Genomic DNA, 27,050 nt, shown 5'->3' on the forward strand with positions numbered 1-27,050 from the left:
GCAGACGACACCATTCTGTATACTTCTGGCCCTTCTTTGTAGACTGTGTTAACTAACCTCCAGACGAGCTTCAATGCCATACAATACTCCTTCCGTGGCCTCCAACTGCTCTTAAATGCAAGTAAAACTAAATGCATGCTCTTCAACCGATCACTGCCCGCACCTGCCCTCACGTCCAGCATTGTCACGATCGTGTGGGAGTGAGACGGACCAAAACGCAGCATGTGGAAAATAAGCCATCTTCTTTTATTTATGAAGAAGGCAAAACGAAACAAAACACTTACAAACTAACAAAACAACAAACGACCGTGAAGCTATAAACGTAGTGCACACACACAGGCTACAAACGTTCAACATAGACAATTCCCCACAACAAACTAAAGCCTATGGCTACCTTAAATATGGCTCCCAATCAGAGACAACAGAAACCAGCTGTCTCTAATTGGGAACCCATTCAGGCAACCATAGACTTTCCTAGACAACTACACACAACATAGACACAGCTAGACAACTATACTAAACATAAACCCAACTACTCTAAATAAACCCCTAAACCTTACAATCACCCTGGACACTACAAAACCCACAAATACCCATGTCACACCCTGACCTAACTAAAAATAATAAAGAAAACAAAGAATACTAAGGCCAGGGCGTGACATAGCCCCCCCCTTGAGGTGCGAACTCCGGGCGCACCAGCACAAAGTCTAGGGGAGGGTCTGGGTGGGCATCTGACCACGGTGGTGGCTCAGGCTCAGGGTGAGGTCCCCACCCCACCATAGTCAATCCCAGCTTATATCTCCCCCTACAAATGACCACCCTCTTGTTACCCCCACTTAATCTTTTGGGTAACATCGACACAAGGGGCAGCACCGGGATAGAGGAATAGCTCAGGACAGAGGGATAGCTCAGGATAGAGGGATAGCTCAGGATAGAGGGATAGCTCAGGATAGAGGGATAGCTCAGGATAGAGAGGTAGCTCAGGATAGAGAGGTAGCTCAGGATAGAGAGGTAGCTCCGGACTGAAAGGCAGCTCTGGACTGAGGGGCAGTTCTGAATAAATAGCCGCTCTGGGCTGAGGGACAGCTCATGACTGGCTGACGGCTCTGGACGCTCATGGCTGGCTGACGGCTCTGGACGCTCATGGCTGGCTGACGGCTCTGGACGCTCATGGCTCACTGACGGCTCTGGCAGATCCTGTCTGGTTGGCGGCTCTAGCAGATCCTGTCTGGTTGGCGGCTCTGGCAGATCCTGTCTGGTTGGCGGCTCTGGCAGATCCTGTCTGGTTGGCGGCTCTGGCAGATCCTGACTGACGAATGGCTCTAGCGGCTCCTGACTGACTAACGGCTCTAGCGGCTCTGTACAGACGGGCGGCTCTACTGGCTCGGGACAGACGGATGGCTCAGACGGCGCTGGGGAGACGGATGGCTCAGACGGCGCTGGGGAGACGGATGGCTCAGACGGCGCTGGGGAGACGGATGGCTCAGACGGCGCTGGGGAGACGGATGGCTCAGACGGCGCTGGGGAGACGGATGGCTCAGACGGCGCTGAGGAGACGGATGGCTCAGACGGCGCTGAGGAGACGGATGGCTCAGACGGCGCTGAGGAGACGGATGGCTCAGACTGATCCTGTCTGGCGGAAGGCTTTAGCGGCTCCTGTCTGGCGGAAGGCTCTAGCGGCTCCTGTCTGGCGGAAGGCTCTGTAGGCTCATGGCAGACGGGCGGCTTTGCAGGCTTATGGCAGACGGGCGGCTTTGCAGGCTCATGGCAGACGGGCGGCTTTGAAGGCTCAATACAGACGGGCAGTTCAGTCACCGTTGGGCAGACGGCAGACTCTGGCCGGCTGAGACGCACTGTAGGCCTGGTGCGTGGTGCCGGAACTGGAGGCACTGGGCTGGAGACACGCACCATAGGGAGAGTGCGTGGAGGAGGAACAGGGCTCTGAAAACGCACTGGAAGCCTGGTGCGTGGTGTAGGCACTGGTGGTACTAGGCTGGGGCGGGGAGGTGGCGCCGGAAATACCGGACCGTGCAGGCGTACTGGCTCCCTTGAGCACCGAGCCTGCCCAACCTTACCTGGTTGAATGCTCCCCGTCGCCCGACCAGTGCGGGGAGGTGGAATAACCCGCACCGGTCCATGTAGGCGAACCGGGGACACCATGCGTAAGGCTGGTGCCATGTAAGCCGGCCCAAGAAGACGTACTGGTGGCCAGATATGTAGGGCCGGCTTCATGACATTTGGCTCAATGCCCAATCTAGCCCTACCAGTGCGGGGAGGTGGAATAACCCGCACTGGGCTATGCACCCGTACAGGAGACACCGTGCGCTCTACTGCGTAACACGGTGTCTGCCCGTACTCCCGCTCTCCACGGTTAGCCTGTGAAGTGGGCGCAGGTCTCCTACCTGCCCTTGGCCCACTACCTCTTAGCCTCCCCCAAGAAATTTTTGGGTAGTACTCACGGGCTTTTCAGGCTTCCAGCCACGTCTCCTTGCTGCCTCCTCATATCTCCGCCTCTCTGCCTTCGCTGCCTCCAGCTCAGCTTTGGGGCGGTTATATTCTCCTGGTATTTCTCGGTCCAGAATTTCCTCCCAATTCCAATAGTCCAGTGTAGGTGGGTCCTGTTGTTGTTGCACACGCGGCTTGATCCGATGTTGGTGGGGAATTCTGCCACGATCGTGTGGGAGTGAGACGGACCAAAACGCAGCATGTGGAAAATAAGCCATCTTCTTTTATTTATGAAGAAGGCAAAACGAAACAAAACACTTACAAACTAACAAAACAACAAACGACCGTGAAGCTATAAACGTAGTGCACACACACAGGCTACAAACGTTCAACATAGACAATTCCCCACAACAAACTAAAGCCTATGGCTAACTTAAATATGGCTCCCAATCAGAGACTGCTGTCTCTAATTGGGAACCCATTCAGGCAACCATAGACTTTCCTAGACAACTACACACAACATAGACACAGCTAGACAACTATACTAAACATAAACCCAACTACTCTAAATAAACCCCCTAAACCTTACAATCACCCTGGACACTACAAAACCCACATAAATACCCATGTCACACCCTGACCTAACTAAAAATAATAAAGAAAACAAAGAATACTAAGGCCAGGGCGTGACAAGCATCACTACTCTGGACGGCTCTGACTTAGAATATGTGGAAACTACAAATATCTAGGTGTCTGGTTAGACTGTAAACTCTCCTTCCAGACTCACATTAAGCATCTCCAATCCAAAATGAAATCTAGAATCGGCTTCCTATTTCGCAACAAAGCAACCTTCACTTATGCTGCCAAACATGCCATGTAAAACTGACCATCCTACCGATCCTCGACTTAGGCAATGTCATTTATAAAATAGCCTCCAACACTCTACTCAGCATATTGGATGCAGTCTATCACAGTGCCATCCGTTTTGTCACCAAAGCCCCATATACTACCCACCACTGCGACCTGTACACTCTTGTTGGCTGGCCCTCGCTTCATACTCATCACCAAACGCACTGGCTCCAGGTCATCTAAAAGTCTCTGCTAGGTAAAGCCCCGCGTTATCTCAGCTCACTGGTCACCATAGCAGCACCCACTCGTAGCACAGGCTCCAGCAGGTATATCTCACTGGTCACCCCCAAAGCAAATTCCTCCTTTGGCCGCCTTCCCTTCCAGTTCTCTGCTGTCAACGACTGGAACAAACTGCAAAAATCACTGAAGCTGGAGACTCATATCTCCCTCACTAGCTTTAAGCACCAGCTGTCAGAGCGGCTCACAGATCACTGCACCTGTACATAGCCCATCTGTAAACAGCCCATCCAATAGCCCCATCCCCATACTGTATTTATTTATTTATCTTGCTCCTTTGCACCCCAATATATCTACTTGCACATTCATCTTCTGCACATCTCCCATTCCAGTGTTTAATTGCTATTTTGTATTTACTTCGCCACCATGGCCTATTTATTGCCTTAACTCCCTTATCTTACCTCATTTGCACTCACTGTATTTAGACTTTTTGTTTTCTTTTTTTCTACTGTATTATTGACTGTATGTTTTGTATATTCCATGTGTAACTGTGTTGTTGTATGTTTTCGAACTGCTATGCTTTCTTGGCCAGGTCGCAGTTGCAAATGAGAACTTGTTCTCAACTAGCCTACCTGGTTAATAACCTCTTGGCGCACAGATCCCTTTAGCGGGATCATTTTCGTCAACATCCACTGAATTGCAGAACGCCAAATTCAAGAATAATTACCCCAAAAAATGTATTTCATGAAATCACAAGTGCAATATACCAAAACACAGCTTAGCTTGTTGTTAATCCACCTGTCGTGTCAGATTTTGAAAATATGCTTTACAGCGAAAGCAATCCAAGCATTTGTGTGAGTTTATCGATCAGTAGACAAAACATTACGAACAGCTAGCAGCAAATTAGCTTGGTCACGAAAGTCAGAAAAGCAATAAAATTAAGCTCTTGAAGAATAACGTTCCCAAAGTAAATGGCCTATTTCTCAGGCCCAGATGCTAGAATATGCATATAATTGACAGATTAGGATAGAAAACACTCTAAAGTTTCCAAAACTGTCAAAATATTGTCTGTGAGTATAACAGAACTGATTTTGCAGGCGAAAACCTGAGGAAATCCAACCAGGAAGTGCCTCTTATTTTGAAAAAATCCCTGTTCCATTGCTTGCCTTTCCTCCATTTAAAGGGATATCTCCAGATTCCTTTTCCAATGGCTTCTACAGGGTGTGAACAGTCTTTAGACACACTTTCAAGCTTTTATTCTGAAAAATGAGCAAGATTTTTCACATCGCGTAAATGGATAGCCAGATGTCCTTCCATTAGTTCATGTGCGCCACAGTGATAGCTCGACATTTTCTTTCTCTCTAGTATTGAATAGTTTACCGTCCGGTTGAAATGTTATCGATTATTTATGTTAAAAACAACCTGAGGATTGATTATAAAAAACGGTTGACATGTTTCTACGAACTTTACGGATACTATTTGGAATTTTCGTCTGCCCTTCATGACTTGCACGAGCCTGTGGATTACTAAACATAACGCGCCAACCAAATGGAGGTTTTTGTATATAAAAATAATCTTTATCGAAAAACAGGAACATTTATTGTGTAACTGGGAGTCTCGTGAGTGCAAACATCCGAAGATCATCAAAGGTAAGCGATTAAATAAAGGTGAAATAAACAAATAAAAGGTGTGTCTATTGAGATACACCCACCCTGTGTTTGAGATTAAGTTAGGTACGGTGAGACAATCTAAATGCACCTGACCTGTGTTTGAGGTGAGGTGTGGTGAGACTATTGAGATGCACCCAACCTGTGCTTGAGGTGAGATTATTGAAATGTACCTAACCTATGTTTGAGATGAGACTATTGAGATGCACCCAGCATCTGTGGGCTCTTATTGGCTGATTGACTACGATCCAAGACAACATACAGGCCATATTTGGTGTATTTTCAGTGTTGTTTCTAAGTTGGTTAAAGCTTGATGTACTACTTGACAGTTCTCTTTGTTTGATATCGAACAGGCTGTCTCTGAAATGTCACCATGTTACCAGTATAGTGCACTACTTATGTTAATTTTGGGGGGAATGTGGTGCCATTTCAGATGCGCTCTATGTTAGAGTCCTGCCCTGCTCCGGGCCATATCAATTCCAAGACCCCCGACACCCGACACCCGACATCAGGACAGATTTTTTTCCGCAACCCGAACTGACCCGCATAGAATTGTTCTGAGAGCCCATTACCCCGCAAAAAACATCAATGTATTTTGCTAATAGTTTTTATAACTCCAGGTTTTTCTGCATGTCAACTTAATTTGCAAGTAGTAGATGTACTTTATGCAATAGCAGTAGTGTAAATGAATGATAATGAACAATTGTTTTCGTACCTTAATCCATCTATTTATCCATCTTCTACCAACACACACTCTTCCCTTCCAAATGCTCTCCCTTTCGATGCAGCATTATTTGTACAGTGCATAACTGTGTATATGTATTGATATGTAGGCTACGTGTGCCTTTAAAAAACTAAAATATGTAGTTCTGTCCTTGAGCTGTTCTTGTCTATTAATGTTCCGTGTTATGTCATGTTTCACGTTTTGTGTGGACCCCAGGAAGAGTAGCTGATGCTTTTGCAACCTAATAAAATACCAAATACCAACTCTGCATGTTCTCCGGTTTGTAAAGAGTAAAAAATATGCTACAATCTGACCACTCTGTCTGCTGAACGAATGTGAACAGTGTGGATATTTACAGTGAGTTCCAAAAGTATATGGACATTCACAAGATGTTTGCTTTGGCTCTGTATTCCAGCACTGTGGATTTGAAATGATAAAATGACTATGAGGTTAAAGTGCAGATGCACAAATATTATACCCCCCAAAAATACTAACTTCACCTGTCATTGTAATGGTGAGAGGTTTGCATGCTTTAGGGGTATGATATGTGTTCTTCTGTAACTTTCTCACTCATCATTATTCATGTTGAAATTAGCTAGGCTAGTGAACTTCAAGTCTGTGTGCATGGGACAGAGGCATGAGCACTGCGTGTTTGTTTTTTCTGGTTGCTAGGCACCAAACACTATGGTGAGTGGGCTGCCTACAGCTACAGCTGCAGCAGAGGAGACTAACTAAAACATTAGTTTGTTTCATCACACTTGATACTCATGCCTTGTTCAAAACATCTGGGAACTCGGAAATCTCTGCCTTCCGCCTTCAGTGTGTTCAAGACAACTGTGAACTCTGAAAAAACCGAGCTCTGACTGGGAAAAATAGTTGAATGGTCATCTAACTCAGAATTCCAATTCGGAAACTCAGCCACCGTTCTAGAGCTCCAACTTTCTGACCTGAAGATCACTGATGTCGTGATTTGACCTATATATATTTTTTTGAGTTCCCAAATGTCTTTAAAGCACCATTGTGATCTGATTTACTCTTGATCAGAAAGCCTGAAAGTGCGCTTTATATACCTCAAGCTATCCCTCAGAGTACATCTCAGAGGGCATCATTATTTTCCTTCACACATTGTTCAAAGGTCAATGACCCAGACAGATGCAAACGGACAATTTAATTTACAATTTACGTGATTAACAACGAAATAGGCTAAAAAACAGCCTAATGCATGGCTGGCTACTACTGCTTGCATTCCCTCCAGACACAGATTTCGATGAAAGTAGGCTAATTTGATTGCCCCATAGATTGTTTCACTTTTGAGAGGAGCAAAACGTTTCTCTCCCGACACTTACGCAACAACATTTGTACAATCAAAATAAACTATCTACATTTGTCATTTTATTTTCTAATGACCTGTCGCTTTGTAAACATTCCTGAGTGAGAAGAAATAACAATAATAGCAAGCATGGGCTCGGATCATGAGATAACGACAGACGTCGTCAGCAATGGAATGATTATTCAGACAGACAAAGTAGGCCTACTAAACAACACCAAGTAGACAACAAAATGGTCTCAGCAAAGTCAAGTCAACCGAATTTTACTAGATTCACAACAACTGACTAGCTACGGATTCTGATTCAAACACAATGTTTGGAGAAGGGCCTGAGATGATCGACTGTGAGTAGAACAGTGCGTGCGTGTGTCTGTCTGTTAGAGCAGAGGGAGAGCGGCTTCTTCTAAACCAATCGTTGCAGCAGGCTCAAGCGATACCCCGCCCATTTCTTTACAGACAGAAGAACTAGCCAATAGTTGTTTAGAACACACAGCGCTTCATACTGTTTGAGTGAAATAAAGATGTGAGCTGGCAGCTGAAAGACACTTTTTTTCAGATTACAGATAATTACAAAAAATACTTGTGTCATAACCGTATTCGGAAATGTATTCTCCATATCTGTTACAATACTCGTTTTGTCTGAGTACTCAGCACACCCCTACAGGACTACTATGTAATGCTTTGTTGGGTATGAGGGAGTCATCCATGTGTGAAGACTACTCTGGTTATACATACAAAGCCATAGAAAATACCTACCTACAAGAGAACAGAGCTTCTAACAAGAGTTTCAGGGCAAAGAATGTGTTGAATGCTCTAGAAATTCTATATAAATCCTTAATGCCATCTACTGTATCTTACTGTCTCTGTCTGTGTCTCTCTCTCTCTCTCGCTCCTTCACTCATCCTGGAGATCAGCTCTCAGCATGTGGTTTCCACGGCAACTAGCCTCTCATTTCCAGGCCTGCGTTGCCATGACGCCCTGCCCCCAACTGCACACAGACCATGCACATTGCTAAGACACACACACAGCGGTCACACACGAAAGTCACACATGAGCATTGCTCACACAAACACAGGTGGAGATGCCATGTCATGGCTTTGATTGACATTTCATTGATTTTGTCCCGACCAGCACTTTGGTCTGTCAATATGCACACACACACACACAGGACAATTTGACGTTAAAATAATTTAGCTGAGTCTCAAATCTTTCACTTAAAAAGTATGCAAAAAACAACAACATTGATTTCAAAGTCAATGACAAATTTTTACAATTTACACAGAACATTTTACAAAAACACATTTACTGCATAACCTGTTTGGTAACACAATTTCAGTAAAATCTCCCTATGTTTTTTTATGTGACCACGTTTTCCGAAAACTGTTAAATATCTGCTCCAAATTAAGATTCAAAGATGCCTGCAGAAAGAATGGGGTGTCAGCTAGCACATGATACCTTGACATAAAACAAATGTTTTTTGATTATGGAATTACAATAACTAAATTGGATTTACACCCAGCAATAACGGAATTTCATCATGGGTCCCTGATCTGCGCTATACAGAAATGCATAATTACAGACATGAATAATATTGTATTCATGGCGATGTAGCCTGAATAGGTGCACAATGGTGAACTCTACTCTATTCAACTCTACTGTACAGTAGAGAAGTAACGTACAGAATAGGGCTGTACTGCACTGTACAGTATGGAACTATACTCTAGTTAACTTATTTTACTGTACTGTATTGTATTGTACTGTGCTCTACTGTGCTGTAATGTCCAAACTTGTGAAACATTGATGTCTATGATTGCTTCATATTTGGTTCGGACTATATTTGTAACATATCAAGGCCAGTCCAAACTCACCAAAAATCTACATCAGTGGATGTTGAAATCAAGTCCACACAGTAAGAATAAACGACATCTGCGGGCGTTGAAATTAAGCTCAGGGTGAACAGACCAAATTTCAACTACTTTTCAATGTCCATGGACGTTCGGTGCTCAGTGCTCAGTGGGTAGGATGCCGGTTACAGTAAATGGAAAGAGAGGAAGCTCATGTGTAGTTGTCAATATGATCCGGGAGAGAGAGAGAAGATAGAGAAAAAGGCAGACACTTTCTTTGACTGCCAGATGACAGATAAAATAAAGAAAAACCGTTATGAGATGGACATACTCATCTGCCAGTGGAAGGGAGGACTGTAATCAGGTGACCCAAATGTGGTTTGTGACTACCATGAATTACCATTGTAGCCAATTAAATTGCAGTAATTCTGTTTCATATTTTTCTGAAATTCTGTTACTGATTTGGTAAATCAAACAGATAGTAGTAAAAACACTAACTAATTGGTAGGTCTACCTTGACATTTTACTTCTGTGAACTGTTTTATCTTTAATAAAAGATACAGTGCCTTCAGAAAGTATTCATACCCCTTGACTTATTCCACATTTTGTTGTGTTACAGCCTGAATTCAAAATGGAATATATATATATTTTTCTCACACATCTACACACAATAACCCATAATAACAAAGTGAAAACATGTTTTGAGAATTTTCACTAATTTATTGAGAATGCAATACTGAAATATCTAAAGCATTCATACCCCTGAGTCAATACTTTTGTGAAAGCACCATTGGCGCGAATACAGAGTATTTTTGGTTAAGTCTCTAAGAGCTTTGCACACCTGGATTGTACAATATTTGCCATTATTCCTAAAAAATGATTCAAGCTCTGTCAAGTTAATTGTTGATCATTGCTAGAGAGCCATTTTCATATATTCTAAGCGTTATCATGTTCCTCAATTATTCAGCACATTTCATCTGTAGGCCATGTCGACACAGCACATGCTCAGGACGCACAGAGTGCACCCCGAGATATCTTAACGGGGACCAACTCTGTCATTTTTTGTTGTTGCCATATCTACTCACATAGAGATTGTTGATCACACATTCTCTACCGAAGCTCTCATATGGGCAGAGAAGGGGGGAAATGTTATAGCGGAACTTTGACATTCATAGTCGAGGCCTGATTTGGCAATGCAATGTGTGGATTACAGAATAAAGGTAGGAATTTTCATGTGAGTGTCACGTTCCTGACCTGTTTTCTGTTAGTTTGTGTATGTGTTAGCTGGTCAGGACGTGAGTTTGGGTGGGCAGTCTATGTTTTCTGTTTCTATGTTGGTTTAAGGGTGACCTGATATGGCTCTCAATTAGAGGCAGGTGGTTTTCATTTCCTCTGATTGAGAGCCATATTAAGGTAGGTGTTTTCACACTGTTTGTTTGTGGGTGGTTGTCTCCTGTGTCTGTGTGATGTTACGCCACATGGGACTGTTTCGGTTTTGTTTGTTCGGTTTATGTAGTCTGTTCCTGTTTTCATGCGTTCTTCGTTATACGTAAGTTCTTATGTTCAGGTGCTTCTACGTCGTTTGTTGTTTTGTAGTTTTTCAAGTATAGTTCGTTTTCTGTCTATGTCGTGTCTTGTTTAAATCAATAAATCATGTCATCATACCTCGCTGCATATTGGTCTTCAGATCCCTCTCTCCTCTCCTCGTCTGAGGAGGAGGAGGATTTAGAGTATCGTTACAGAACCACCCACCAAATTACCAGAACCAAGCAGCGGGGAAAAGGGCAGCGAAAGCAACCACAGAAATCCCAGGACTTGTGGACTTGGGAGGAAGAGTTGAATGGAGAAGGACCCTGGGCACAGGCTGGGGAGTATCGCCGCCCCAAAGCTGAGCTGGAGGAAGCGAAAGCTGAGCGGCGGCGATATGAGGAGGCAGCACGGCAGCGGGACAGGTACGAGAGGCAACCCCAGAATTTTTTTTGGGGGGGGCTAGAGAGGAGTGTGGCTAAGCCAGGTAGCAGACCTGAGCGCACTCCTCGTGCTTATTATAAGCAACGCGTCACTGGTCAGGCACCGTGTTATGCGGTTAAGCGCACGGTGTCGCCAGTGCGTGCCCATAGCCTGGTGCGCTATAGGGCAGCCCCCCGAAAGTGTCAAGTGAGTGTGGGCATCCAGCCGGGGCGTATTGTGCCTGCTCAGCGCGTCTGGTCTCCGGTACGCAGTTTCGGTCCAGGGTATCCTGCGCCGGCTCTGCGTGCTGTGTCTCCGGGGCGCTGGGAGGGTGCAGTGCGTCCTATGCCTACGCTCCGCTCGTACCGGGCAAATGTGGGAGTGGAGCCTAAGGGAGAGGTGCGCGTAGTAGGCACTAGATCTCCAGTGCTCATCCACAGCCCGGTTCAACCTGTGCCTGCACTCTGGAGGGTAAGGGCTGGAGTAATATGCCAGCCTGGGGGAGTGGTGCCAAGGCTGCGCACCAGAGCTCCAGTGCTCCTCCACAGCCCGGTCCTTCAGGTGCCTTTTAACATCAAGCCTCCTGTAGGTCTCTCCAGCCTGGTGGGTCCTGTGGCAGCCCCACGCACCAGGCTGTCTCTCCGTCTCCTCCCTACAGGTGTGCCCGTCTGCCCAGCGGTGCCTGAACTGCCCGTCTGCCCAGCGGCGCCTGAACTGCCCGTCTGCCCAGCGGCGCCTGAACTGCCCGTCTGCCCAGCGGCGCCTGAACTGCCCGTCTGCCCAGCGGCGCCTGAACTGCCCGTCTGCCCAGCGGCGCCTGAACTGCCCGTCTGCCAAATGGCGCCTGAACTGCCCGTCTGCCATGAGCCTGCAAAGCTGCCCGTCTGCCATGAGCCTGCAAAGCCGCCCGTCTGCCAAGAGCCTACAGAGCCGCCCGTCTGCCAAGAGCCTACAGAGCCGTCAGCCAGACAGGAGCCGCCAGAGCCAGCCAGCCAGGATCTGCCAGAGTTTATCAGCCGGGACCTGCCCCTTGTCCCGGTGTTGCCCCTTGTCCCGGTGTTGTCCCTCAGTCCGGAGCTGCCGTCCCTCAGTCCGGGGCGGCCCCTAAATCCAGCGGGACCCATGTCTAGGGTTCCCAGTCCAAGGTCGGTGGCGAGGGTCGCCACCTTGAGGAAGACACAGAAGCGGGGATTTATTATGGTGGGATTGGGACAGCGTCCGGAGCCGGAGCCACCACCGTGGTCAGATGCCCACCCAGACCCTCCCCTAGACTTTTGGTGGTGCGTTCGGAGTACGCACCTTGAGGGGGGGGTTATGTCACGTTCCTGACCTGTTTTCTGTTAGTTTGTGTATGTGTTAGCTGGTCAGGACGTGAGTTTGGGTGGGCAGTCTATGTTTTCTGTTTCTATGTTGGTTTAAGGGTGACCTGATATGGCTCTCAATTAGAGGCAGGTGGTTTTCATTTCCTCTGATTGAGAGCCATATTAAGGTAGGTGTTTTCACACTGTTTGTTTGTGGGTGGTTGTCTCCTGTGTCTGTGTGATGTTACGCCACATGGGACTGTTTCGGTTTTGTTTGTTCGGTTTATGTAGTCTGTTCCTGTTTTCATGCGTTCTTCGTTATACGTAAGTTCTTATGTTCAGGTGCGTCTACGTCGTTTGTTGTTTTGTAGTTATTCAAGTATAGTTCGTTTTCTGTCTATGTCGTGTCTTGTTTAAATCAATAAATCATGTCATCATACCTCGCTGCATATTGGTCTTCAGATCCCTCTCTCCTCTCCTCGTCTGAGGAGGAGGAGGATTTAGAGTATCGTTACAGTGAGACAGGAGTCAGGATTTTGGGTTTCAGTGGGATTGGGGCAGTAAGAAAACATCGCTGCACAGCTATTTTTAGGTCTCTCCAGAGATGTTTGATCAGGTTAAAGCCCGGGCTAGACCACTCAAGGACATTCAGAGACTTGAGCACACGACTGACAGTAGTCCAGGTGCGACAAAACTAGGGCTTGTAGGACCTGCCTTGTTGAAAGTGTTATTAAGAAGGCAGAGCAGCGCTTTATTATGGACAGACTTCTCACCATCTTAGCTACTGTTGTATCAGTATGTTTTGACCATGACAGTCAACTTACTCAATTTCCATTACGAAATGTAGTTAAGGTTTAGGGTTTAGTGAATGATTTATCCCAAATACAATGCTTTTAGTTTTGGAAATATTTAGGACTAACTTATTCCCTGCAAACCATTCCAAAAACTAGCTCTTTGTTAAAACTTCTCTGGGATATGTGGGACAGTAGCTTCCCACTTGGCCAAAAGCCAGAAAAAATGTAGCGCGCCAAATTCAAATATATTACTATAAAAATCAATCTTTCATGAAATCACACATGAAAGACACCAAATTAAAGATACACATGTTGTGAATCCAGCCAACATGTCTGATTTCAAAAATTATTTATGGCGAAAGCACACCAAACGATTATGTTAGCTCAGTACATAGCCACAGAAAAACACAGCGATTTTCCCAGCCAAAGTTAGTTGTAACAAAAAGCAGAAGAAGAGATAAAATGAATCACTAACCTTTGATGATCTACATCATATGATACTCATAGGACATCATGTTACACAATACATTTATGTTTTATTCGATAATGTGCATGTTTATATCCACAAATCTCGGTTTACATTGGCGCCATGTTCAGAAATGCCTCCAAAATATCCAGAGAAATTGTAGAGAGCCACGTCAAATAACAGAAATACTCATCATACACTTTGAAAGATACATGTTTTACATAGAATTAAAGATACACTTGTTCTTAATGCAACCGCTGTGTCAGATTTGAAAAAAAAACGTTACGGAAAAAGCACACCATGCAATAATCTGAGACGGCGCTCAGATATAACAACATTTCTCCGCCATGTTGGAGTCAACAGAAATAAGAAATTAAATCATAAATATTCCCTTACCTTTGATGATCTTCATCAGAATGCACTCCCAGGAATCCTAGTTCCACAATAAATCGTTGTTTTGTTCGATAATGTCCATTACTTATGTCTAAGTAGCTACTTTTGTTAGCATGTTTAGTGCACATGTCTAAACGCTTGTGCAGATGCAGGCGAACTCGAACAAAAACTTCAAAAAGTTAAATAACAGGTCGAATAAACTGGTCAAACTAAGTAGAGAATCAATCTTCAGGATGTTGTTATCATAAGTATCCAATAGCGTTCCAAACGGAGAATTCCTTTGTGTCTCTAGAAGTTATGGAAAGCAAGACGATATCGTTTGGAACGCGCGTGACCAGGAACTGGCATTCTGCCAGACCAATGACTGAAACACCTCCCATCCGGTTCAACATCACAGTAGAGGCTTCATTCCACATTCTACAGACTGTTGACATCTAGTGGAAGGCGTAGGAAGTGCAAACAGATCCATATCTTACAGGGAATTGAATTGGCGATGAGTTGAACATCGACGAGCCTCAGAATTCTTACTTCCTGTTTGGATTTTTTCTCAGGTTTTTGCCTGCCATATGAGTTATGTTATACTGACAGACATCATTCAAACAGTTTTAGACACTTCAGAGTGTTTGATATCTAATAGTAATACTACTATGCATATATTAGCATCTGGGACAGAGTAGGAGGCAGTTCACTATGGGCACACAAAAGTGAAAATGCTGCCCCCTATCACAAAGATGTTTTAAGTGTTGCAATCATTTCAGTCACTGTAGTAGCTGATGTGTATAGTGTTGAGTCATCCCCATACATAGACACACTGGCCTTACTTAAAGCCAGTGGCATGTTGTTAGTAAAGATTGAAAAAAATCAAGGGGACTGAACAGCTACCCTTGGGAATTCCTGCTTCTATCTGGATTATATTTGAGAGGCTTCCATTAAAGAACACCCTCTGTGTTCTGTTAGACAAGTAACTCTTTATCCACATTATAGCAGGGGGTGTAAAGCCATAACACAAATGCTTTTCCAGCAGCAGACTATGATTGATCATGTCCAAAGCTGCACTGAAGTCTAACAAGACAACCCCCACAATAATTTTAGCATCAATTTCTCTCAGCCAATCATCAGTAATTTGTGTAAGTGCCATGCTTGTTGAATGTCCTTCACTATATGCATGCTGAAATTATGTTGTCAAATTTGTTTACTGTGAAATAGCATTGTATCAGGTCAAACACCATTTTTTACAGATGTTTACTAAGGGTTGGTAACAGGCTCGTTGGTGTGCTATTTGAGCCAGTAAAGGGGGCTTTACTATTCTTGGGTATCAGAATGACTTCAGCTTCCCTCCAGGCCTGGGAGCATACACTTTCTAGTAGGCTTAAATTGAAGATGTGGCAAATAGGAGTGGCAATATCATCTGTAAATATCCTCAGTATTTTTCAATCCAGATTTTCAGACCACGGTGGCTTGTCATTGTTGATAGACAACAATAATTTGTTCACCTCTTCCACACTGACTTTACGGAATTCAAAAGTACAATTCTTGGCTTTCATAATTTGGTCAAATATACTTGGATGTGTAGTGTCAGCGTTTGTTGCTTGCATGTCATCCCTAAGTTTGTTAATCTTGCCAATGAAAAAGTAATTCAAGTAGTTGGCAATATCAGTGGGTTTTGTGATAAATGAGCCATCTGATTCAATGAAGGATGGAGCAGAGTTGGCTTTTCCCCCCAAAATTTCAATTAAGGAGCCCCAAAGCTTTTTAATATCATTCTTTATACAATTTATATTTGTTTCATAGTATAGTTTATTTGATTTAGTCACATGACTTCTTAATTTGCGGTACGTTTGGCAATCAGTTGGGCTGCCAGACTTATTTGCCATACCTTTTGGCGCATCCCTCTCAAGCATACCATTTTTCAATTCCTCATCAATCCAATGGGATTTAACAGTTCTTACTGTCATTTTCTTAGTGGGTTCGTGATTATTAGTAACTGGAATAAGCAATTTCATAAATGTGTCAATTGCAGTGTCTGGTTGCTCCTCATCACACACCACAGACCAGCAAATATTATTTACATCATCAACATATGAATCACTACCAAACTTATTGTATGAACTCTTATACACTATAACTTCCCAGCTTTTGGAATTTTGGCTCCCTAGATTTGGCTATTCTAATGTGATCACTGCGCTCTATGGATTTGGATACTACTTTAAATCAAATTTCCGTAGCATTAGTAAAGATGTGATCAATACATGTTGAGGATTTAATTCCTGTGCTGTTTGTAAATACCCTGGTAGGTTGACTGACAACCTGAACCAATTTGCAGGCACTGGTTACAGTTTGAAGCTTTTTCTTGAGTGGGCAGCTTGAAGAGAGCTTGATTGTTTTTAATGTTTTACTGGGAAGCTTATCAGAAGTAGACTTGATAGTGCAGGGTGAGCTGCACAAAGTGGTCTTCCTACTAGGGCACTCAGTGCTATCAGTGTAATTCTGTTTCATAAGTTAATGATTACTGCATCCAATGGTTGTAGGATTAACGGAGGTTTTCAGGGAAATTAGGGGGACATAAATTAAGTTACTTACATTCTGTCTGCCAACACCCCTGGGATAATGTACATTTAATGCAGCATTATGACGACTAATTGTCTCAATGGTAGGGATTAGCTGAGCTGGTCTTGGGTCATTGGTAAGTCATTGTTTCAACGCAGTCTTAAAATTTGTGGACATAGTCTGGGAGGCAAGATGATTTGGGATCATGGAAAGGTGAAAAGAAGCTTCCTATTACAGTCAGTGTAACTACTTGACCATGGTGTCACAGGAGACCTCAGCCTAACATCATTAGAACCTGCTTTGTGCACTGGGGTTGGTTATGAAATGCTAGCAAATCAATTGAAATATCATTGGTCGTTTTGAGGCGTTGTGGTACGCAAGGGTATGACCCAATAATATAAGAATATATGCTACTTAGGAGACACTTTTATACAGAGTAATTTACAGTACAATTAGTCCAGTGGATTGAGGCTAATTCCTAGCGGATTGTGACCAAAGACTAAAGAAGGGTTTTTAGAGGTGAAAAACATTGATTTTAGTTTTAGGTTTTAATTAAGTGACTTTGGGTCCTTAAAAAGCCCAATATACAGTGGAAGTCGGAATACATTTAAACTAAGTTTTTCACAATTCCTGACATTTAATCCTAGTACAAATTCCCTGTTTCAAGGTCAGTTAGGATCACTACTTTATTTTAAGAATGTGAAAAGTCAGAATAATATTAGAGAGAATGGTTTATTTCAGCTTGTATTTCTTTCATCACATTCCCAGTGGGTAAGAAGCTTACATACACTCAATTATTATTTGTTAGCATTGCCTTTAAATTGTTTAACTTGGACCAAACGTTTTGGGTAACCTTCCACAAGCTTCCCACAATAAGTTGGGTGAATTTTGGCCCATTCCTCCTGACAGAGATGGTGTAACTGAGTCAGGTTTGTAGGCCTCCTTCCTCGCACACGCTTTTTCAGTTCTGCCCACAAATGTTCTATATGATTGAGTTCAGGGCTTTGCAACTCCAATACCTTGACTTTGTTGTCCTTTTAAGCCATTTTGCCACAACTTCGGAAGTATGCTTGGGGTCATTGTCCATTTGGAAGACCCATTTGCGACCAAGCTTTAACATCCTGCCTTATGTCTTGAGATGTTGCTTCAATATATCCACATCATTTTCCTTCTTCATGACGCCATCTATTTTGTGAAGTGCACCAGTCCCTCCTGCAGCGAAGCACCCCCAAAACATGATGCTGCCACCCCGTGCTTTATGGTTTGGTTGGTGTTCTTCGGCTTGCAAGTGTCCCCCTTTTTCCTCCAAACATAACAATGGTCATTATGGCCAAACAGTTCTATTTTTATTTCATCAGACCAGAGGACATTTCTCCAAAAAGTACGATCTTTGTACCCATGTGCAGTTGCAAAGCGGAGTCTGGCTTTTTTATGGTGGGTTTGGAGCAGGGGCTTCTTCCTTGCTGAGTGGCCTTTCAAGTTATGTCGATATAGGACTGGTTTTACTGTGGATATAGATAATTTTGGACCTGTTTCCTCCAGCGTCTTCACAAGGTCCTTTGCTGTTGTTCTGGGATTGATTTCCACTTTTTGCACCAAAGTACGTTCATCTGTAGGATACAGAACTCGTCTCCTTCCTGAGCGGTATGACTGCTGCGTGGTCCCATGTTGTTTATACTTGCGTACTATAGTTTGTGCATATGAACGTGGTACCATCAGGCGTTTGGAAATTGCTCCCAAGGATGAACCAGACTTGTGGAGGTCTACAATTTATTTTCTGAGGTTTTGGCTGATTTCTTTTGATTTTCCCATAAGGTCAAGCAAAGAGTCACTGAGTTTGACGGTAGGCCTTGAAATACATCCACAGGTACATCTCTAATTGACTCAAATTATGTCAATTAGCCTATCAGAAGCTTATAAAGCCATGACATAATTTTCTGGAATTTTTCCACGCTGTTTAAAGCTTGTATGTGTATGTGTATGTGTATGTAAACCTCTGACCTACTGGAATTGTGTTACAGTGAATTATAAGTGAAATTATCTGTCTGTAAATATTTGGTGGGAAAATGATTTGTGTCATGCACAAAGGAGATGTCCTAACCGACTTGTCAAAACTATAGTTTGTTAGCAAGAAATTTGTGGAGTGGTTGAAAAATGAGTTTTAATGACTCCAACCTAAGTGTATGTAAACTTCCAACTTCAACTGTAAGACCCATGTATTATTATTATTACTATTTACAAGTTGTATGGAACTGTGATTCCTGCAGGAATGAACTCACAACTATGAAGTTGGGTTACAAGATTTGTATGACTGAGAAACCAGATTTTTCAGAACAATATCATCTGCTTACATTTTTTCTTTGTTTATTGAAGGACCAAACTGTTGAGGACTCGAAACCTTACCTGGCAAGCAGACATTTTTATGTTTATGATACGTTAATCCTTAGTTTGCGATGCTTTGCTGCTACGTTTGTTATGCGTTGCTGCTACGTTTAATTTATTGCTGTTACGTTTGTGATGCTTAATGCTACATTTGTGATACGTTGAGGCAAAGTTTATTATACGTTGCAGCTACGTTTGTGATGCATTGATGCTACGCATGTGATGCATTGCTGCTACGTTTGTGGTAAGTTGCTCTTACATTTGTGACGCGTGACTGCTACAGTTGTGAGGTTCTAATGCTACCTTTGTGCTATGTTGCTGCTAAGCGATGAAAGAATACATTTTTTTATACCTTTTCCCAGCTGCACAGCACTAAGCCTCTCTCTGTCTCATGTCTTTCTCTGTATTTATATTCTCTTCTCTTTCACTCTTATCCCTCAATATCTCTGTTTGTTCCTGTAGCTCTTTTTATTTACGTATCCAGGCAAGTCAGTTAAGAACAAATTCTTATTTACAATGACGGCCTACCCCGGCCAAACCCGGACAACGCTGGGCCAATTGTGCGCCGCCCTATGGGACTCCCAACCACGGCCGAATGTGATGCAGCCTGGATTCAAACCAGGGACTGTAGTGACGCCTCTTGCACTGAGACCGCTGTGCCACTCGGGAGCCTCTTTCTTAGTCTCTTTCTCTATTCCCTCTCTCTAATCAATCCTCCTCTTTCTCTTTGCTCTCTTCATCATTCTACTCCTCCCCTGTAATTTCCTCCAAGCTGACCCTCTCTTTCTAGTCTCAGTCATCGCTGGGAAGAACACCTACTCTCTCTTTCCCTTTATCTTTCTCTCTTCCTTTTATCTTTCACTCTATGCCCCTTAAACCTCTTCTCAAGGGCTGTAATGCTGTAATACCGGTAGAGACAGAGTGAAAGGGGGTACATCCAAATGGCACCCTATTCTCTATATAGTGCACCATTTTTTTTACTAGGGCCCATAGTGCACCATATAGGGAATAAGGTGCCATTTGGGACACACAAAAGGGTGGCAGGAAAGGTGATGTTACTGGCTATAGTTCAGCTCTGCAGGTCCTGTAGAGTGGAGAATCAGGCAGAATGGGAATAGGGCACGATGTATAGAGAACACATTCCTATTGGACTATTACATTATAGTCACAATCTTTATTTCAGTGACCTTGATTGTATTTCAGCTATCCCTGAACCTGATTTAGCTTGGAGATTTTTTGCAGATGTCTTCAATACTATCGTGGATAATCATGCTCCCTTCAAACATGTAAGGGTTAAAGGCCAGGAACACAGGCTTGGGCCTGGACTGGCAACTGAGGAAATAATGTGAGACAAATCAGAAAGGCTAAATCTGATTATTATGTAACCGCTATTTTGGATTGTAATGGGAACCCAGTTACATTCTGGAAAACTGTCATTTCCCTGAAGGGTTCTACTTCCTCCTCTCTGCCACAACAAATTAATTCAGACTCTGACCTCATTCGGGGGAAAAATGCCATCATTGATGCCATCACCATTTTATTTCAGCATGTTATCTCTTCGAAAGAACGTACAAGCGTATTCACAATGACATTGGGTTGATAGGGGAAATGTGCTGAATGATCAGAGAAATGATAGTCAAAGCTTTTCTTTTAGGCTATTTACAGAAAAAATAAGTCCTGGATGCTTTTCTAGCAATAGACAATCAGGAATCTTGTTTGCATAACCCATCCTTATGGCTTAATAACTTACATTTTTTATTTAACATTGTTATGAGGAAATATTCAAAAAATATGGAAATCAGCTCTTGGTCTTCCACTCCATCAGGGTGGGGATAGTAGTTATCTTAATAAGTATCGCCCCATTTCGATACTTCCTTTTCTTACTAAGATTCTTGAACCCTTGAATTCTTATAACTTTGCTCTTTTTTTATCTGAGAAATGTATTTTGAATGTAAACCCAATCAAGGTTTAGGACTGGGGGGGTGCAACTCAATATTAGGAAGGTGTTCCTAATGTTTTGTACATTATCAGTGTACATCATTAGGCTGGGAGTATTTTTTGATATAGACCGATTGTAAATTGTAAATGTTCTTTATTGCAAAGAGAAATACAAATACACACACAACTTTAAGCTATATATTCATTTCACAGAGGTATGAATTGTGTCCATTGATTAGCACAGCAAATGATAAAACAGGACCAAGTTTGCAAAACAAGTGTTTCTGAGCATATGTCCATATTACACAGGTAAGCTAACAGTTAAGCAATCTGGAATGCAGACAGGCTCTTTAGACCTCTATATATAAGTGAATATACCCAACACATCACCACTTGTTGTTATGTTGGGCAAATACCCCAAAAAAATCTCAATGACATGTATTGCTAAAATAAAGGTTTAAATATTTGCAGTCAGGCACCACATTACTACAAGACAAAATAGCTCGCTCAATCTAGCTTGCTTTCATATAATAATAAAATAGTACAATAGACCAACATAGTTACTGTCGTAGGTCAAAGCTGTGTGCTGGAAATCCTTGGTCGAACATGGGTGGAGTAGGTATTGTGATGCTCGTGAATTTCCTTTCTTTTTCGGCTTCAGACCAATGCCTACTTCACACTTAAAAACTCTCTTTTAAACACTCGAAGTCGGAAGTTTACATACACTTAGGTTGGAGTCATTAAAACTCATTTTTCAACCACTCCACACATTTGTTGTTAACAAACTATAGTTTTGGCAAGTCAGTTAGGACATCTACTTTGTGCATGACACAAGTAATTTCTACAACAATTGTTTACAGACAGATTTTTTCACTAAGTTACACATTGCATGTGGATATGACAAATACAGTACACATTACAGGTTTCTATATCATACAGATGGTACTCAATACCGTATGGCCTGGGCCTATGTCAACAAGCTCTCACAGTCTCACGTCAGAATTAGACGTTCATTATGTTTCTCAAACATCAAATTTAGAAGTGTTTGGTTACTTATTTGTATCGTTTAGACATTAACCCTCAATTAATTAGTTTGGCATTACCTCTGAATGTTTAATGTAAAGGTTAATATTTGAGATAGGTTTAAAACAAAAATATAAAAACTAACCTTTTATCGCTGAATCTGAAAATGCAACCTTTTGGAACCAGAAACAGATGATTAGGGCCATCCACATCAGCTCAGCAAAACCAAATCCTACTTGAAGGTAACAGCGTTCACTGGTGCCTCTAGTGGACGGTTTTTACCGCATCTCCTGACGTCCTCAGACATGGAGGGAATACAGAATACCAACTTGTATCATGGGTGACCTGCCTGGTCTATGTGAGTCTGAAAAAAAGCATTGACTCAGTCTTTTCCCTGTGTCTATACTGCAGTGCTCTTCACAGCCCCAGCCTGTCACTCTGTGTCTATCAGTCTGACCAATACACGCCACTGTGCATCAAGACCCGATGCCAGTCGGGCAGGGGAGTGTGTGTGGGGGTGTGAGTGTGGGTTAGTGTGTGTGTGGATATGTATTTTGTGTGTGTATATGTGTGTGTGTGTGTGTGTGTATGCTTTAGCGTGTATGTGTGCCTGTGTGTGTGTGTGCCTGTTTGTGTGTGCCTGTGTGTGCCTGTGTGTGCGTGCGTGCGTGCGTGTGTGCGTGCATGTGTGTGTGCGTGTACAGTACACATCACTATGTTCAGCAGCCCAAGGACATTACTTTGCTGGCTTTGCTATGTAACTAGTGTGTTAATGAGATAAATACCCATATACTTTTAATTACTGCGTATAATGTGTGTGTGTGTGTGTGTGTGTGCGCGTGACTCACCTATCAGTCATTCCGATGGGTTAGTTCAGGTGAACACGCACACACACACACAAACTGACAAAAGCCAAAAGACACTCATCACAGTCTGACTCAGAGACAGAAAGAGAATGAGAGAGAGCATAGAATGAGTCAATCAATACCTGCCGACCACAATAAGAGGATGATTGGTAGAAAGAAAAGAAAAGAGAGAACGAGACAGCACGGAAGAGAGAGACTGAGTGAAGACTGAACAAAGAAGTGATGGAGCTGAAAAGAGCCTTCCTAGTTTGTAAAGGCTTTGATATTCTGTTACGTATGATGGCCTAACTTAGTCTCTGCTGCGAGCTGGCGTTTGGCCATTCGACTGACCATGGCTATGTCCCCAATGGCACCCTATTCTCTACATATTGCACTACTTTTGGACCTGGTCAAAAGTACTGCACCATATAGGGAATAGGGTGCAATTTGGGACAGGGCCCGTGTGGGCTGGGCATTAGGCTGACTACTTTAAGGAGAGAAGAGAGTTATCTGCTTGGCTTCAGCAGTAGAAAATGCCTAGGCCTTGAGGGATTTTCTAGAGAAGCGCTGTACAGTTTCACTATGGATGTGTGCATTCCAAATGGTGCCCTATTCCCTATACAGTGCACTACTGTTGACCAGGTCCCGTAGTAGTAGAAAAAGGGTGCCATTTATTTGAATTTGGATTTATTAGGGATCCCCATTAGTTGCTGCCGAGGCAGCAGCTACTCTCCCTGGGGTCCAAACACATTAAGGCACTTACATTACACATAAAACAACATATAAAACCGTACATCATATTCAATTATTACACCACTACATATCTACAATACAAGATGTATAATACCACCATACAACGTTATTTCAATGAACGTGAGTGTAGAGTGTTATCGTTTGTGTGCGTGTATCTCTTCACAGTCCCCGCTGTTCCATAAGGTCTATTTTGTATTTTTATGTTTCTTAATATCTGATTATACTGCTTGCATCAGTTACCTGATGTAGAATAGAGTTCCATGTAGTCATTGCTCTATGCAGTACTGTGGGCCTCCAATAGTCTATTCTGGACTTGGGGTTTGTGAAGAGACCTCTGGTGGCATGTATTAAAGAACACCCTCTGGGTTCTGTTAGACAGGAAACTCTTTTTCCATAATATAGCAGGGGGGTGTAAAGCCATAACACATACGGTCTTCCAGCAGCAGACATTGACCGATAATTTCAAAAGCCGCAAGTCTAACAAAACATCCCCATAATCTTTTTATCATCAATTTCTCTCAGCCAATCATCAGTAATTTGTGTAAGTGCTGTGCTTGTTGAATGTCTTTCCCTTTAAGCGTGCTGAAAGTCTGCTGTCAATTTGTTTACTGTAAAATAGCAATGTATCTGGACAAACACAGTTTTTTTCAAAAGTTGACTAAGGGTTGGTAAGAGGATGATTGGTCGGAAATTTGAGCCAATTAAAGAGGCTTTAATATTCTTAGGTAGCGGAATGACTTTTGCGTCCTTCCAGGCCTGAGAGCACACACTTTCTAATAGGCTTAAATAGAAGATATGGTAAATAGGAATGTCAGTATCGTCTGCTATTATCCTCATAAATTTTCCATCCAAGTTGTCAGACCCCGGTGGCTTGTCATTGTTGATAGACAACATAAATTTATTAACCTCTTCCACGCTCACTTTACGGAATTTAAAATTACAAATGCTTGTCTTTCATAATTTAGTCAGATATACTTGGATGTGTAGTGTCTGTGTTTAAATGCCTACATTTTCTAATCTTGCCAATGAAAGAATCATTCAAGTAGTTGGCAATGTCAGTATGTTTTGTGATGAATGAGCCATCTGATTCAATGAATGTGTCACGGATCACCCCGGAACTTTCATTACGCACACCTGTCCCCTATTCCCACTGATTAGTACTTGTATAAGTGTGCCCTTTGGTTTCCATTGGGCTGTCGATTATTGTTACTATGTCCGTTGGTGCGTGTGAGTACCTGTGCTGTGTGTTTTGGCTTTTGTGCCATTGTGGATTGCGCAGGTGATTACGGGTCTCATCCCATGTGTTAATCATTGTGCGCGTGTGTTATTTATTCGTGGTAGTCCTCGCTCTTTTGTTTGGGTTTCAACTCTGTGTTTTGGTACGTGTTTGTTTGGTCTTTGCATGCCGTAATTTGGGCTTAATAAAAAAACTCTGTTATGCCTTCCTGCGCCTGTCTCCCTTGAATCCTTTATGCCAACGTGACAGAATGATGGAGCTGAGTTTTCCTTTTTGATGTGCTCCAAAGAGTCTTACTATCATTCTTTATATAATGTATTTGTTTCATAGTGAACTTTCTTATTCTTTTTATTCAGTTTAGACACATGATTTCCCAATTGGCAGTATGTTTGCCAGTTGGTTTTGCTGCAATACTTATTTGCCATACCATTTGCCTCATCCCTCTCAACCATAAAATGCTTCAATTCCTCATCCATCCAAGGGGATTTAGAAGATTTTACAGTCAATTTCTTAAATCAGTGAATGCTTGTTAGTAATTGGAATAAGCAATTTCATAAAAGTGCCAAGTGCAGTGTCTGGTTGCACCTCATAACATACCACAGACCAGCAAATATTCTTTACATCATCAACATAAGAATCACTTCAAAACTTCTTCTTCTTATACACTATATTTGGCCCAGTCTTTGGAACTTTGGTTTTCCTAGATATGGCTAATATATTGTGATCACTACATCCGATGGATTTGGATACTACTTTAAAGTATTTTCAACAGTATTTAACATGAGATCCTCTCTAAGCTTTACAGGAATGTGGTTCTGAATATTGACCGCAACACTGCCCCATTGGCATTTCTGTCTTTTCTGTAGATGTTATAATCATGCATAGCTACCACTGTATCATCAAATGTATTATCTAGGTGAGTTTTAGAGATAGTCAGAATATGAATGTCATCTGTTACTAGCAAGATATTGACTTCATGAACCTTGTTTCTTAGGCTACATATGTGCATGTGGGCTATTTTTAAGCACTTTTCTGGGATGCAAGATTGTTTTCATTGCTTTACCGGGAAACGTAAAGGAAGTAGACATGCTCATGTTATTTATGTTAGTGCAGGGTGAGCTGCACACATTGGACTTCCTACAAGGGCACATGCCTCAGTGCTAACTGCATAACTCTGGTTCATAGACACATGAGTACTGCATATAATAGCTGTAGCATCTACAGATGCATTCAGGGCAGTTAGAGGGACAAACATTAGGTTACTTACATTGTGTCTACCAACGCCCTTCGTATAATATACCTTTGCCGAAGCATTATGACAACCCAGCGACATAATGGTAGGGATTATTTGAGCTGGGCTTGGGTCATTGATAAGTAATTGTCTCAATGCAGCCTTATAATGCTGTGAAAGGATCCAGGCTCTGGCATTGATGCTCCCTCCCTGCCTTTTTGATGAAGATGTGAGGGGGAATAGGAGCCTCTGAAGTGTGGAAGACAGGGGAATGGGCAGTTGGAGGAATGGAAGGCAGGGGAATATGGTGGGAGCACGAAATAAGAGAAAGGGGGGATGAAGACGGGATGAGGTAGATGATAGGAAGAGGAATGGGGATAGGAAGGGAGTAGGTGTGGGAAGAAGAGGGGGATAAGGAGAGGAGATAGGGAATGAGGAGATGAGGGGGTGGATGGAATGAAGTAGTGAGGAGAGGGAGAGATGAGAGAATGGAGAGTATTGAGATATTAAAGGAGTGGGGAAATTACAAGATGAGGGGCTGAAGAAATGAGGTGAGTGTGGAGATTGAGAGATGAAATGGGGACGTCATCCTACCCCCTTCTCTCCTCTCCCCCACTCTGAGCATTAACACTAGTCTATTTATAGCCTCAGCAGTGAGCACACGTTTCTCTTACCAGATATAAAAAGATGCAGCTTCTGTCACTTCCTGGAGGCCAACAGCCTCAGAGAGAGAGGGAATTATCATAGCTTACAACACTGTACACAGAGCCGTATAAATATACTGTAATTACTAGAAAATATATTCCCATACAACACTGCAGAACAGATATGCCCATACAACGCTGTGCATACAGCTATAGAAAAACAATTACTAGAGCTGATATTCCCATACAACGCTGTGCATTTCCAGCCATATACATATTCATAGAATGACTAGAACAAGTCACTTTTCTGTGATGGCTGGACGGGCAGCCATAGTGAGTGTAGGATGATTCTATTTCTATCCATAGAGTATGGCGCCGGTGTTGATGATGGTGTTGATAGTGGTAATGATGATGTTGTTGATGATGGTGGTGATGGTCATGATGAAGGAAAAA

General features: G+C 42.9%; 1 protein-coding gene across 7 annotated transcripts in view; it reads left to right on the forward strand.

The window, feature by feature from the left end:
- LOC129862896 (membrane-associated guanylate kinase, WW and PDZ domain-containing protein 2-like) overlaps positions 1-27,050 on the forward strand; it is a 362,503-nt gene that overhangs the window by 107,309 nt on the left and 228,144 nt on the right. The gene's annotated exons all lie outside the window — the stretch shown is intronic.

This window comes from Salvelinus fontinalis, chromosome 9 (assembly GCF_029448725.1).
Source record: "Salvelinus fontinalis isolate EN_2023a chromosome 9, ASM2944872v1, whole genome shotgun sequence".
In the NCBI taxonomy this organism is placed as follows: Eukaryota; Metazoa; Chordata; class Actinopteri; order Salmoniformes; family Salmonidae; genus Salvelinus; species Salvelinus fontinalis.